At 35.7% G+C, this 12,209-nt stretch overlaps 2 non-coding genes across 2 annotated transcripts; both read right to left on the reverse strand.

The window, feature by feature from the left end:
- Window positions 1-2,613: 2,613 nt before the first annotated feature.
- Window positions 2,614-2,693, reverse strand: TRNAL-UAG (transfer RNA leucine (anticodon UAG)). Its single transcript has one exon. It is a non-coding gene; the product is annotated as a tRNA-Leu (tRNA).
- A 5,999-nt stretch (window positions 2,694-8,692) lies between these two features.
- On the reverse strand, window positions 8,693-8,772 carry TRNAL-UAG (transfer RNA leucine (anticodon UAG)). Its single transcript has one exon. It is a non-coding gene; the product is annotated as a tRNA-Leu (tRNA).
- Between the last annotated feature and the right edge of the window lie 3,437 nt (window positions 8,773-12,209).

Here is a 12,209-nt window from a genome sequence, read left to right on the forward strand (position 1 = left end):
TCTTTACACAAAACAGTGTTACATCGTGGAGATTGCGACATGAAAACAAAAGATCAATTCATCACAACACTGGAGCTGACAGTTCGTACGTCTTCACATGTGTGTTTTTCTTATAGCAAAGCCACATCAGACTATCTGATGACCGTACGTCTTTAAGAGAACAAGTTGGCATTGCAAACTTCTTAATCTATCCGTAGAATCGACCTTTCACGAAACATAGCTTCAGAAAGTGTGTTCCAGGTGTAGAAGAAATACGAGAAGGCAGTTAGAGCCACATTCTGCACACCACAAGTTTATTTTTTGTGTCCAGATTCTAAATGGAAGTATAACGATCAGTGATAAACATTATCCAGTGTTTACCAGATTTACTGCAGGAAACCACGTTCTTTTCATACTCTCAAGGTTTTCTATAGAATCTCAACTAAAGATTTACGGAGAAAAGTGTATTTAACTAAAACATTTAATCTACTTACATCAATATAGCAGTCGATAAGGTTTGTTTTTTTAATTGATGGAACAGATGTATATATCTTTAGATTTTATCGTGCTAGTTATCCGAAAGCAGAATAAAAAGAACACGTCTTGATTGGCAGTTAAGCGGGAGATAAAAAACCCTTAAATATTATTCAAAAAAAAAACAGAAACAATACGGTAACACTTCATCTTGACTAAAGAAATATATGAAGGCAGTCAACACATGCAGTGATAGACTTTCAGTGTCCGTAAGGAGGCTGAGGATGATAAATGCCTATTTGGATCTGGAATTAATTTGAAAAATATTTCATATATTCGAAAATATCCTCTATTACTTCTGTTCCATAATTGCAACTAAATATTTTTCAAACCTACAGGATGCAAATACCGCAGATTTGCACCCCGACATCTCTTTGTATTTCAGATGAATATTATAAAGAGTGTGAGCACGAGATATGGTTTCCCAGGAAAGTCGTTAATTTGTTTATATCATATTTCCATTCTCAGTTTCATAAAGATTTAACGAAAAATCCTCTGATAGTATGTACTTAAAAGAACAATGTTTAACACGTAACTTGTCATAAATTCGTTAGAGACGTCCACAGTGCTCAAGATCTTCTGTCGGATATCGCGAATTATAATGTTCGGGCAGCCTATTTTAATTTTTAGCGATATACCGTTTGACGTAAATTGCAAATTCACTATCGTAATCCATTTCTTAATAAAGTGACTTTGCTTTCTTTAATTCCACAAATAGTTTGTTTGCTGATTCTTTGTGATAAAGTTTCAAAATCACTGGCGTTAACCGCAATGCATACTTCACAAAATAAATACTATCAAGAGTATTTACGTTCTTAGTGTAAGGTGTGAATAGAAATGTGTGTTTATTTAAAATACGTCACCTCTGGCATTATATAAAGATGAACGTTCCTATTTCTTTAAATTATTAATGCCGAGGTTCAATGTTAAAAGAATTTTAAATTTTTCGTATTTCACTTATTTTTTAGACCGCAAGTTGAACCCACAAATCGTCAAAGAAGGGTTTGTTTTAGTAGACGAGCATATTTTCCAAGAGATACAAGTTTTAAAAGTAAAATAGAAAATACCATAAAACTTTATATGCTCACTTTCTTTAGAGATTCAATTCTTTTCTATCAATGTTACATACGAGTAGGGGTTATTTTATATAAGACACCGACGTTTAGGCGTTCCTACTTTAGAAATGCTGACCAGAGAAAGTAAATTCAGCAAGCGCCATCTAAACTACTGCTTTTAATAAAACAGTGCAATCGACTGTTCTTTGTATAATACACTCACAGTTGATAATTTGAATTCAATCTTTACCCTTACGAACTACTGCTATTTTAGGCTATATCATTTTTCAGATGAACCTAATTTTGTCAATTTTCCTCCACCTTATATCATGGATTGTTTTCCATGCCTCTAATACAGAAGCTGCTTGGCTTATTCCAGTTGTTTTAGACACATTTCACTATATTCCCCTTCACATGACATTGTTTCATCCTTTTGTCTCTCTTTTGGGCCTTTGATCTTGCTAGCCTCGCCTTATGCAAGCTTTATTTGTTTTCTCGTCTTATCTTACCATCAAGCAGATTTTTCTTCTGGATTTCCTGCCATTTGCATTTCTGTCAATCCTGTCTTTTACCTAATTATTTAGCATTTTTTCACCCTATTAATTCTCTTACAGTCAATGTTTACCTTTCAACTCCTTTCTTTGATGTACCTTTTTCCCTCGGTATCTGGGCGTTTGCCATTGTCAGTTCTAGCGGCTTTTCAATCCGCGTTTTCCTGTTTCCAATGAAACATCATTGCTCAATACTCAGTGTATAAATAATGACACGTTAATCAATAATAATTGAACAAAACGTAGGGTGTTGTAAATAACGAATATTTTGTCAAACTGTGTTGACGCAAAGATTAGTTGTGAATTATATGTGTCGCAACTTTCTGCGATTAGCTGATATTTACCTAAACCATCATGAATGTAGTAATTGTTTCCTGTTTAATTGGCGAGAAACGCTCTTCGCTTGTTGTAATAGGCCCACCAAAAATATCCTCCTTCGAAATATATTACCCACATTTCTTGTTCATCTAACAAGTGGCATAATAAAGTAAAAATGGCAGCGGTGGGATTCGAACCCACGCCCTTTCGGACTGGTGCCTAAAACCAGCGCCTTAGACCGCTCGGCCACGCTACCGTGTGTTTTGTATTTTCCACATTTGAAAAAATAATTCTTCTCAAACTCAAACTAACGTGACAGGGGTTTAGTTTAGAGAGAGAAATCGAAGAATTGTGCTTCCTCTTCATCCTTTTTCCTGGAAGTTTATTGAATTTAGCTGGGGTTTTTTTAACTCTATTTTGGATGAAGGAGTGAAGTTGTTCATAATTAATATTATTCATGAACGAGGCAAAGGTAGCACCGGAGAAAACAGCCAGATCCCGTTCCGAAAGTTAGATGTCATAGTAAATTTGAACATAAACGACCCAATTCAGGGCATGGCAATAAAGTTGCCTAGGCTGGGATCTGAAGATCCAATGCCTGAGTTTTTCCTGTGGGGGGAAACGGGAGTGCCCCGATAAAAACCCTCTTTCACAGGACAGGCGCCGAAAGTTTTACATATCCTGTACCCGAGACCTGAAAAAGAAAATACATAATGTTTTCGTGAGTTTTGCCCTTTAAGTACTTTGTTGTGTTGTTTGTGACTCCAGAAATATGTTGTATGGTGAAATAAATTTGGTTGGTGCACTAGTTAATTGATAGAGTTAGTTTGTTTCTGTGTTCTGCTTTTAAATAGTTTTTGTGTGCTATTTCTATTTGTCTCTTTTTTAGTGTTGGTAAGTTGCTGATTTGATGTATATAATTTACTGGAGTGTATGATGTTAGAGTGAATGCAGATCTTAGTACAGTATTTTGTTTGGTTGAGCTTGGATTTTCTGAAGTGTGTTATTTGACATATTATATGTGACTTGACATCCATACTCTATTAGTGGACGGACGTAAGCCTTGTATATTTGGATAATGGTTTTTTGGTGAGCATTTTCTGTGTTTGCTGGTTAGAGTCATTAAGTGTGAAATGCGTTTTCTAATTGATGAGTGTATGTTGTTAACATGTTTCTTCCATGTTAGTTTGTGTCAAAAGTGATGCCAAGGAATGTGAGTTTTTGCTCATGTTAATGGGCGTATTTCCGAGTGATAATTTTACTTTTTCTAGATTTTTTTCTTTGTTTTTTCAGTTTCCTGTAGAAGGTGATTGCTTGTGTTTTGGTTGGATTTAAAACAACTCTCCACTTGTTACTCCAGGTCGAGACGTTGTTCAGTGATTCTTGAACGCGAGACATGGCCATTACTGGGTTTCTGGAGGTGCTCCAGATAGCGATGTCGTCTGCGTATTGTGAATTATGCGTGTATGTTAAATTGGGGAAATGTATGTCGTTGACGAAAATAATATATAGTAGTGGAGAAAGGACTGTTCCTTGGGGCACTCCTGCAGTTATGTTCAATGATTTAGATATAGTTTTATTGACTTTTACTTGCGCTGTTCTATCTCTCAGGAAGTTTGATATCCATTTAACTATACTGGGGTTTATATTTAGATGAGTTAGTTTGCATTTGATGGCATTGTGTCATACGCTGTCAAATGCTTTTTTGACGTCTAGGAATACACCAACGGTTACTTGGTTGTTGTTAAAAGTTTTGTAGACTGATTCGTTGAGTCGTGTGAGGTGATCTGTTGTTTGCCTGTTTTCTCTGGAGGCATTCTGGGATTCTGGAAGGATATTATTTCTTTCACAAAAGTGAAGAAGACGGTTGGAGATAACCCTCTCCATCAGTTTGTCAAGGCAGCTTAACAGACTGATGAGACGGAAATTATCTGAATTTGTCCTGTTGGTTTGTTTCTTTGGAATCGTGGTTATGATGGCTATTTTCCAAGTGTCGGGGTAATATCCTGTTGTTAGTGAAATATTCATGATGTTTGTGAGGTGTTGAAATATGAGAGTATAGCTTTTTTTCAGAATAATGTTTGGTATTTGGTCGTGTCCGGGGGAAGTGTTTTTCAAGTTTTTAATATTAATTTTAGTTCAGTGATGGTAATTTTCCTGTTGATTGAACTTGAGTATGTCTCAAATGTCTCGCCAGGTAATTGTGGTGAGAATGAAGCTTAATTTCTATTTATGAAGTTGTTGACATGATGTTGGTGTTGTGTGTCAAAGTCGACTGAATTTAGGTTGCAAAAGGAGGATTCGAAGTAGTCGTCTAATAGGTAGGCTTTCTCTACGTCCGTCCTTGCGATTATATTGTTGTGTGTGATATGTTGTAGCAGGTTGTTTGTGTTTTTGTCTAAAGAAATACTGTTGAATTTTTTCCAAAATTTTTTTGGATTGTTTTTATTTTTCTAAGTTTTACAAAAGTTTTGCCAATTAGTGTCTTTTGCTATTTTAATTTATTGTTTAATTTTTGCATTTGTTATGTTAATCTGTGTTTTGATAGATGGATCACGTGTTATAAAGTGTATTCGTCTTAATTGCCTGCGTTTGATTATAAGTGCGTGAATTTCCGGTGTTAAAGTCCATTGATTATGTGAATGCTTTCTCCTTGTTTTAGGGATTGTGTTTTTTATGGCTTTATGTATGGCTTCTGTAACTTGATTTACATAGTTGTCTAGTTCTGTTTTGTTGTTAGCATGTTTAATTGGGTGGGGTAGATATGAATCTAGTGAAGCGTTGAAAGTGAGCCAATCTGTTTTGGTGTCAGTGTATGCTGAGGAAGTCACGTACGCCACGGCAGGGTGGCGCGGGTGAATCATACAGGAAATGGAGAAGTGGTCACTCGTGATTTCGTCATGCACTCTGAAGTTAGAGATTCTATTTACTGTGTCCTTGGAGGCTATGATGTAATCAAGTACGTCATATGAGCCGTTGGCGGCTGAAAAGTGTGTAGGTGTGCGGTCGTTTATCAGGTGCTTTTCTTAATAGAAAGAATTTTTTTATACACAACCCTCTCCGTGTGTTTCTATTTCCCCATAGTTCTGTGTGTGGAGAATTGAAATCCCCAATGATGATTAGTTTAGGTTTACGGTTAACACATTTCTGTAGGAAGTTAATGTCGATATCTTTAGTGGGTGAACAATATATGGCTAGAATTGGAATGGTTAGCCGGTTGTTAAAGTGTATATTACAAAAAATGGTTTCATTTATGTTTGATCTAAAAGAATCTTCTATTGAGAGTTGTATACATTTAAAAACCTTTATATGTATATATATTTATATCTCAATGTTCACTTAATTTCCACATTCAAGATACTGTATTCTGTGGCAAAACTCACTAGTAATAACGTATAAAAGAAAGCACTGATTTTATGTGTTAAATGACAAAGACGTATTGAAAGGGATTAATCCTTTTCTTAACTTATGGATACTGATGTCTCGAATCATTTCTTTATGATTATGGTTCTTACCCTTTCTGTCGTAACGCTGCTGACACGATCACAGTTTTTCGTACCACTATGTTCGGACACCCTACAAAATCATTCAGGTTGTCTCCCACAACAAAATGTTTCAAGCCGTATTTTACACGTCATCCTTCTTTACACAAAACAGTGTTACATCGTGGAGATTGCGACATGAAAACAAAAAAGATCAATTCATCACAACACTGGAGCTGACAGTTCGTACGTCTTCACATGTGTGTTTTTCTTATAGCAAAGCCACATCAGACTATCTGATGACCGTACGTCTTTAAGAGAACAAGTTGGCATTGCAAACTTCTTAATCTATCCGTAGAATCGACCTTTCACGAAACATAGCTTCAGAAAGTGTGTTCCAGGTGTAGAAGAAATACGAGAAGGCAGTTAGAGCCACATTCTGCACACCACAAGTTTATTTTTTGTGTCCAGATTCTAAATGGAAGTATAACGATCAGTGATAAACATTATCCAGTGTTTACCAGATTTACTGCAGGGAAACCACGTTCTTTTTCATACTCTCAAGGTTTTCTATAGAATCTCAACTAAAGATTTACGGAGAAAAGTGTATTTAACTAAAACATTTAATCTACTTACATCAATATAGCAGTCGATAAGGTTTGTTTTTTTAATTGATGGAACAGATGTATATATCTTTAGATTTTATCGTGCTAGTTATCCGAAAGCAGAATAAAAAGAACACGTCTTGATTGGCAGTTAAGCGGGAGATAAAAAACCCTTAAATATTATTCAAAAAAAAAACAGAAACAATACGGTAACACTTCATCTTGACTAAAGAAATATATGAAGGCAGTCAACACATGCAGTGATAGACTTTCAGTGTCCGTAAGGAGGCTGAGGATGATAAATGCCTATTTGGATCTGGAATTAATTTGAAAAATATTTCATATATTCGAAAATATCCTCTATTACTTCTGTTCCATAATTGCAACTAAATATTTTTCAAACCTACAGGATGCAAATACCGCAGATTTGCACCCCGACATCTCTTTGTATTTCAGATGAATATTATAAAGAGTGTGAGCACGAGATATGGTTTCCCAGGAAAGTCGTTAATTTGTTTATATCATATTTCCATTCTCAGTTTCATAAAGATTTAACGAAAAATCCTCTGATAGTATGTACTTAAAAGAACAATGTTTAACACGTAACTTGTCATAAATTCGTTAGAGACGTCCACAGTGCTCAAGATCTTCTGTCGGATATCGCGAATTATAATGTTCGGGCAGCCTATTTTAATTTTTAGCGATATACCGTTTGACGTAAATTGCAAATTCACTATCGTAATCCATTTCTTAATAAAGTGACTTTGCTTTCTTTAATTCCACAAATAGTTTGTTTGCTGATTCTTTGTGATAAAGTTTCAAAATCACTGGCGTTAACCGCAATGCATACTTCACAAAATAAATACTATCAAGAGTATTTACGTTCTTAGTGTAAGGTGTGAATAGAAATGTGTGTTTATTTAAAATACGTCACCTCTGGCATTATATAAAGATGAACGTTCCTATTTCTTTAAATTATTAATGCCGAGGTTCAATGTTAAAAGAATTTTAAATTTTTCGTATTTCACTTATTTTTTAGACCGCAAGTTGAACCCACAAATCGTCAAAGAAGGGTTTGTTTTAGTAGACGAGCATATTTTCCAAGAGATACAAGTTTTAAAAGTAAAATAGAAAATACCATAAAACTTTATATGCTCACTTTCTTTAGAGATTCAATTCTTTTCTATCAATGTTACATACGAGTAGGGGTTATTTTATATAAGACACCGACGTTTAGGCGTTCCTACTTTAGAAATGCTGACCAGAGAAAGTAAATTCAGCAAGCGCCATCTAAACTACTGCTTTTAATAAAACAGTGCAATCGACTGTTCTTTGTATAATACACTCACAGTTGATAATTTGAATTCAATCTTTACCCTTACGAACTACTGCTATTTTAGGCTATATCATTTTTCAGATGAACCTAATTTTGTCAATTTTCCTCCACCTTATATCATGGATTGTTTTCCATGCCTCTAATACAGAAGCTGCTTGGCTTATTCCAGTTGTTTTAGACACATTTCACTATATTCCCCTTCACATGACATTGTTTCATCCTTTTGTCTCTCTTTTGGGCCTTTGATCTTGCTAGCCTCGCCTTATGCAAGCTTTATTTGTTTTCTCGTCTTATCTTACCATCAAGCAGATTTTTCTTCTGGATTTCCTGCCATTTGCATTTCTGTCAATCCTGTCTTTTACCTAATTATTTAGCATTTTTCACCCTATTAATTCTCTTACAGTCAATGTTTACCTTTCAACTCCTTTCTTTGATGTACCTTTTTCCCTCGGTATCTGGGCGTTTGCCATTGTCAGTTCTAGCGGCTTTTCAATCCGCGTTTTCCTGTTTCAATGAAACATCATTGCTCAATACTCAGTGTATAAATAATGACACGTTAATCAATAATAATTGAACAAAACGTAGGGTGTTGTAAATAACGAATATTTTGTCAAACTGTGTTGACGCAAAGATTAGTTGTGAATTATATGTGTCGCAACTTTCTGCGATTAGCTGATATTTACCTAAACCATCATGAATGTAGTAATTGTTTCCTGTTTAATTGGCGAGAAACGCTCTTCGCTTGTTGTAATAGGCCCACCAAAATATCCTCCTTCGAAATATATTACCCACATTTCTTGTTCATCTAACAAGTGGCATAATAAAGTAAAAATGGCAGCGGTGGGATTCGAACCCACGCCCTTTCGGACTGGTGCCTAAAACCAGCGCCTTAGACCGCTCGGCCACGCTACCGTGTGTTTTGTTTTTCCACATTTGAAAAAGAATTCTTCTCAAACTCAAACTAACGTGACAGGGGTTTAGTTTAGAGAGAGAAATCAGAAGAATTGTGCTTCCTCTTCATCCTTTTTCCTGGAAGTTTATTGAATTTAGCTGGGGTTTTTTTAACTCTATTTTGGATGAAGGAGTGAAGTTGTTCATAATTAATATTATTCATGAACGAGGCAAAGGTAGCACCGGAGAAAACAGCCAGATCCCGTTCCGAAAGTTAGATGTCATAGTAAATTTGAACATAAACGACCCAATTCAGGGCATGGCAATAAAGTTGCCTAGGCTGGGATCTGAAGATCCAATGCCTGAGTTTTTCCTGTGGGGAAACGGAGTGCCCCGATAAAACCCTCTTTCACAGGACAGGCGCCGAAAGTTTTACATATCCTGTGCCCGAGACCTGAAAACGAAAATTTATAATGTTTTCGTGAGTTTTGCCCTTTAAGTACTTTGTTGTGTTGTTTGTGACTCCCGAAATATGTTGTATGGTGAAATAAATTTGGTTGGTGCACTAGTTAATTTATAGAGTTAGTTTGTTTCTGTGTTCTGCTTTTAAATAGTATTTGTGTGCTATTTCTATTTGTCTCTTTTTTAGTGTTGGTAAGTTGCTGATTTGATGTATATAATTTACTGGAGTGTATGATGTTAGAGTGAATGCAGATCTTAGTACAGTATTTTGTTTGGTTGAGCTTGGATTTTCTGAAGTGTGTTATTTGACATATTATATGTGACTTGACATCCATACTCTATTAGTGGACGGATGTAAGCCTTGTATATTTGGATAATGGTTTTTGGTGAGCATTTTCAGTGTTTGCTGGTTAGAGTCATTAAGTGTGAAATGCGTTTTCTAATTGATGAGTGTATGTTGTTAACATGTTTTTCCATGTTAGTTTGTGTCAAAAGTGATGCCAAGGAATGTGATGTTTTTGCTCATGTTAATGGGCGTATTTCCGAGTGATAATTTTACTTTTTCTAGATTTTTTCTTTGTTTTTCAGTTTCCTGTAGAAGGTGATTGCTTGTGTTTTGGTTGGATTTAAAACAACTCTCCACTTGTTACTCCAGGTCGAGACGTTGTTCAGTGATTCTTGAACGCGAGACATGGCCATTACTGGGTTTCTGGAGGTGCTCCAGATAGCGATGTCGTCTGCGTATTGTGAATTATGCGTGTATGTTAAATTGGGGAAATGTATGTCGTTGACGAAAATAATATATAGTAGTGGAGAAAGGACTGTTCCTTGGGGCACTCCTGCAGTTATGTTCAATGATTTAGATATAGTTTTATTGACTTTTACTTGCGCTGTTCTATCTCTCAGGAAGTTTGATATCCATTTAACTATACTGGGGTTTATATTTAGATGAGTTAGTTTGCATTTGATGGCATTGTGTCATACGCTGTCAAATGCTTTTTTGACGTCTAGGAATACACCAACGGTTACTTGGTTGTTGTTAAAAGTTTTGTAGACTGATTCGTTGAGTCGTGTGAGGTGATCTGTTGTTTGCCTGTTTTCTCTGGAGGCATTCTGGGATTCTGGAAGGATATTATTTCTTTCACAAAAGTGAAGAAGACGGTTGGAGATAACCCTCTCCATCAGTTTGTCAAGGCAGCTTAACAGACTGATGAGACGGAAATTATCTGAATTTGTCCTGTTGGTTTGTTTCTTTGGAATCGTGGTTATGATGGCTATTTTCCAAGTGTCGGGGTAATATCCTGTTGTTAGTGAAATATTCATGATGTTTGTGAGGTGTTGAAATATGAGAGTATAGCTTTTTTTCAGAATAATGTTTGGTATTTGGTCGTGTCCGGGGGAAGTGTTTTTCAAGTTTTTAATATTAATTTTTAGTTCAGTGATGGTAATTGTCCTGTTGATTGAACTTGAGTATGTCTCAAATGTCTCGCCAGGTAATTGTGGTGAGAATGAAGCTTAATTTCTATTTATGAAGTTGTTGACATGATGTTGGTGTTGTGTGTCAAAGTCGACTGAATTTAGGTTGCAAAAGGAGGATTCGAAGTAGTCGTCTAATAGGTAGGATTTCTCTACGTCCGTCCTTGCGATTATATTGTTGTGTGTGATATGTTGTAGCAGGTTGTTTGTGTTTTTGTCTAAAGAAATACTGTTGAATTTTTTCCAAAATTTTTTTGGATTGTTTTTATTTTTCTAAGTTTTACAAAAGTTTTGCCAATTAGTGTCTTTTGCTATTTTAATTTATTGTTTAATTTTTGCATTTGTTATGTTAATCTGTGTTTTGATAGATGGATCACGTGTTATAAAGTGTATTCGTCTTAATTGCCTGCGTTTGATTATAAGTGCGTGAATTTCCGGTGTTAAAGTCCATTGATTATGTGAATGCTTTCTCCTTGTTTTAGGGATTGTGTTTTTTATGGCTTTATGTATGGCTTCTGTAACTTGATTTACATAGTTGTCTAGTTCTGTTTTGTTGTTAGCATGTTTAATTGGGTGGGGTAGATATGAATCTAGTGAAGCGTTGAATGTGAGCCAATCTGTTTTGGTGTCAGTGTATGCTGAGGAAGTCACGTACGCCACGGCAGGGTGGCGCGGGTGAATCATACAGGAAATGGAGAAGTGGTCACTCGTGATTTCGTCATGCACTCTGAAGTTAGAGATTCTATTTACTGTGTCCTTGGAGGCTATGATGTAATCAAGTACGTCATATGAGCCGTTGGCGGCTGAAAAGTGTGTAGGTGTGCGGTCGTTTATCAGGTGCTTTTTCTTAATAGAAAGAATTTTTTTATACACAACCCTCTCCTTGTGTTTCTATTTCCCCATAGTTCTGTGTGTGGAGAATTGAAATCCCCAATGATGATTAGTTTAGGTTTACGGTTAACACATTTCTGTAGGAAGTTAATGTCGATATCTTTAGTGGGTGAACAATATATGGCTAGAATTGGAATGGTTAGCCGGTTGTTAAAGTGTATATTACAAAAAATGGTTTCATTTATGTTTGATCTAAAAGAATCTTCTATTGAGAGTTGTATACATTTAAAAACCTTTATATGTATATATATTTATATCTCAATGTTCACTTAATTTCCACATTCAAGATACTGTATTCTGTGGCAAAACTCACTAGTAATAACGTATAAAAGAAAGCACTGATTTTATGTGTTAAATGACAAAGACGTATTGAAAGGGATTAATCCTTTTCTTAACTTATGGATACTGATGTCTCGAATCATTTCTTTATGATTATGTTTCTTACCCTTTCTGTCGTAACGCTGCTGACACGATCACTGTTTTTCGTACCACTATGTTCGGACACCCTACAAAATCATTCAGGTTGTCTCCCACAACAAAATGTTTCAAGCCGTATTTTACACGTCATCCTTCTTTACACAAAACAGTGTTACATCGTGGAGATTGCGACATGAAAACAAAAAAGATCA

This window comes from Tachypleus tridentatus, chromosome 4 (genome assembly GCF_004210375.1).
Source record: "Tachypleus tridentatus isolate NWPU-2018 chromosome 4, ASM421037v1, whole genome shotgun sequence".
Classification (NCBI taxonomy): Eukaryota; Metazoa; Arthropoda; class Merostomata; order Xiphosura; family Limulidae; genus Tachypleus; species Tachypleus tridentatus.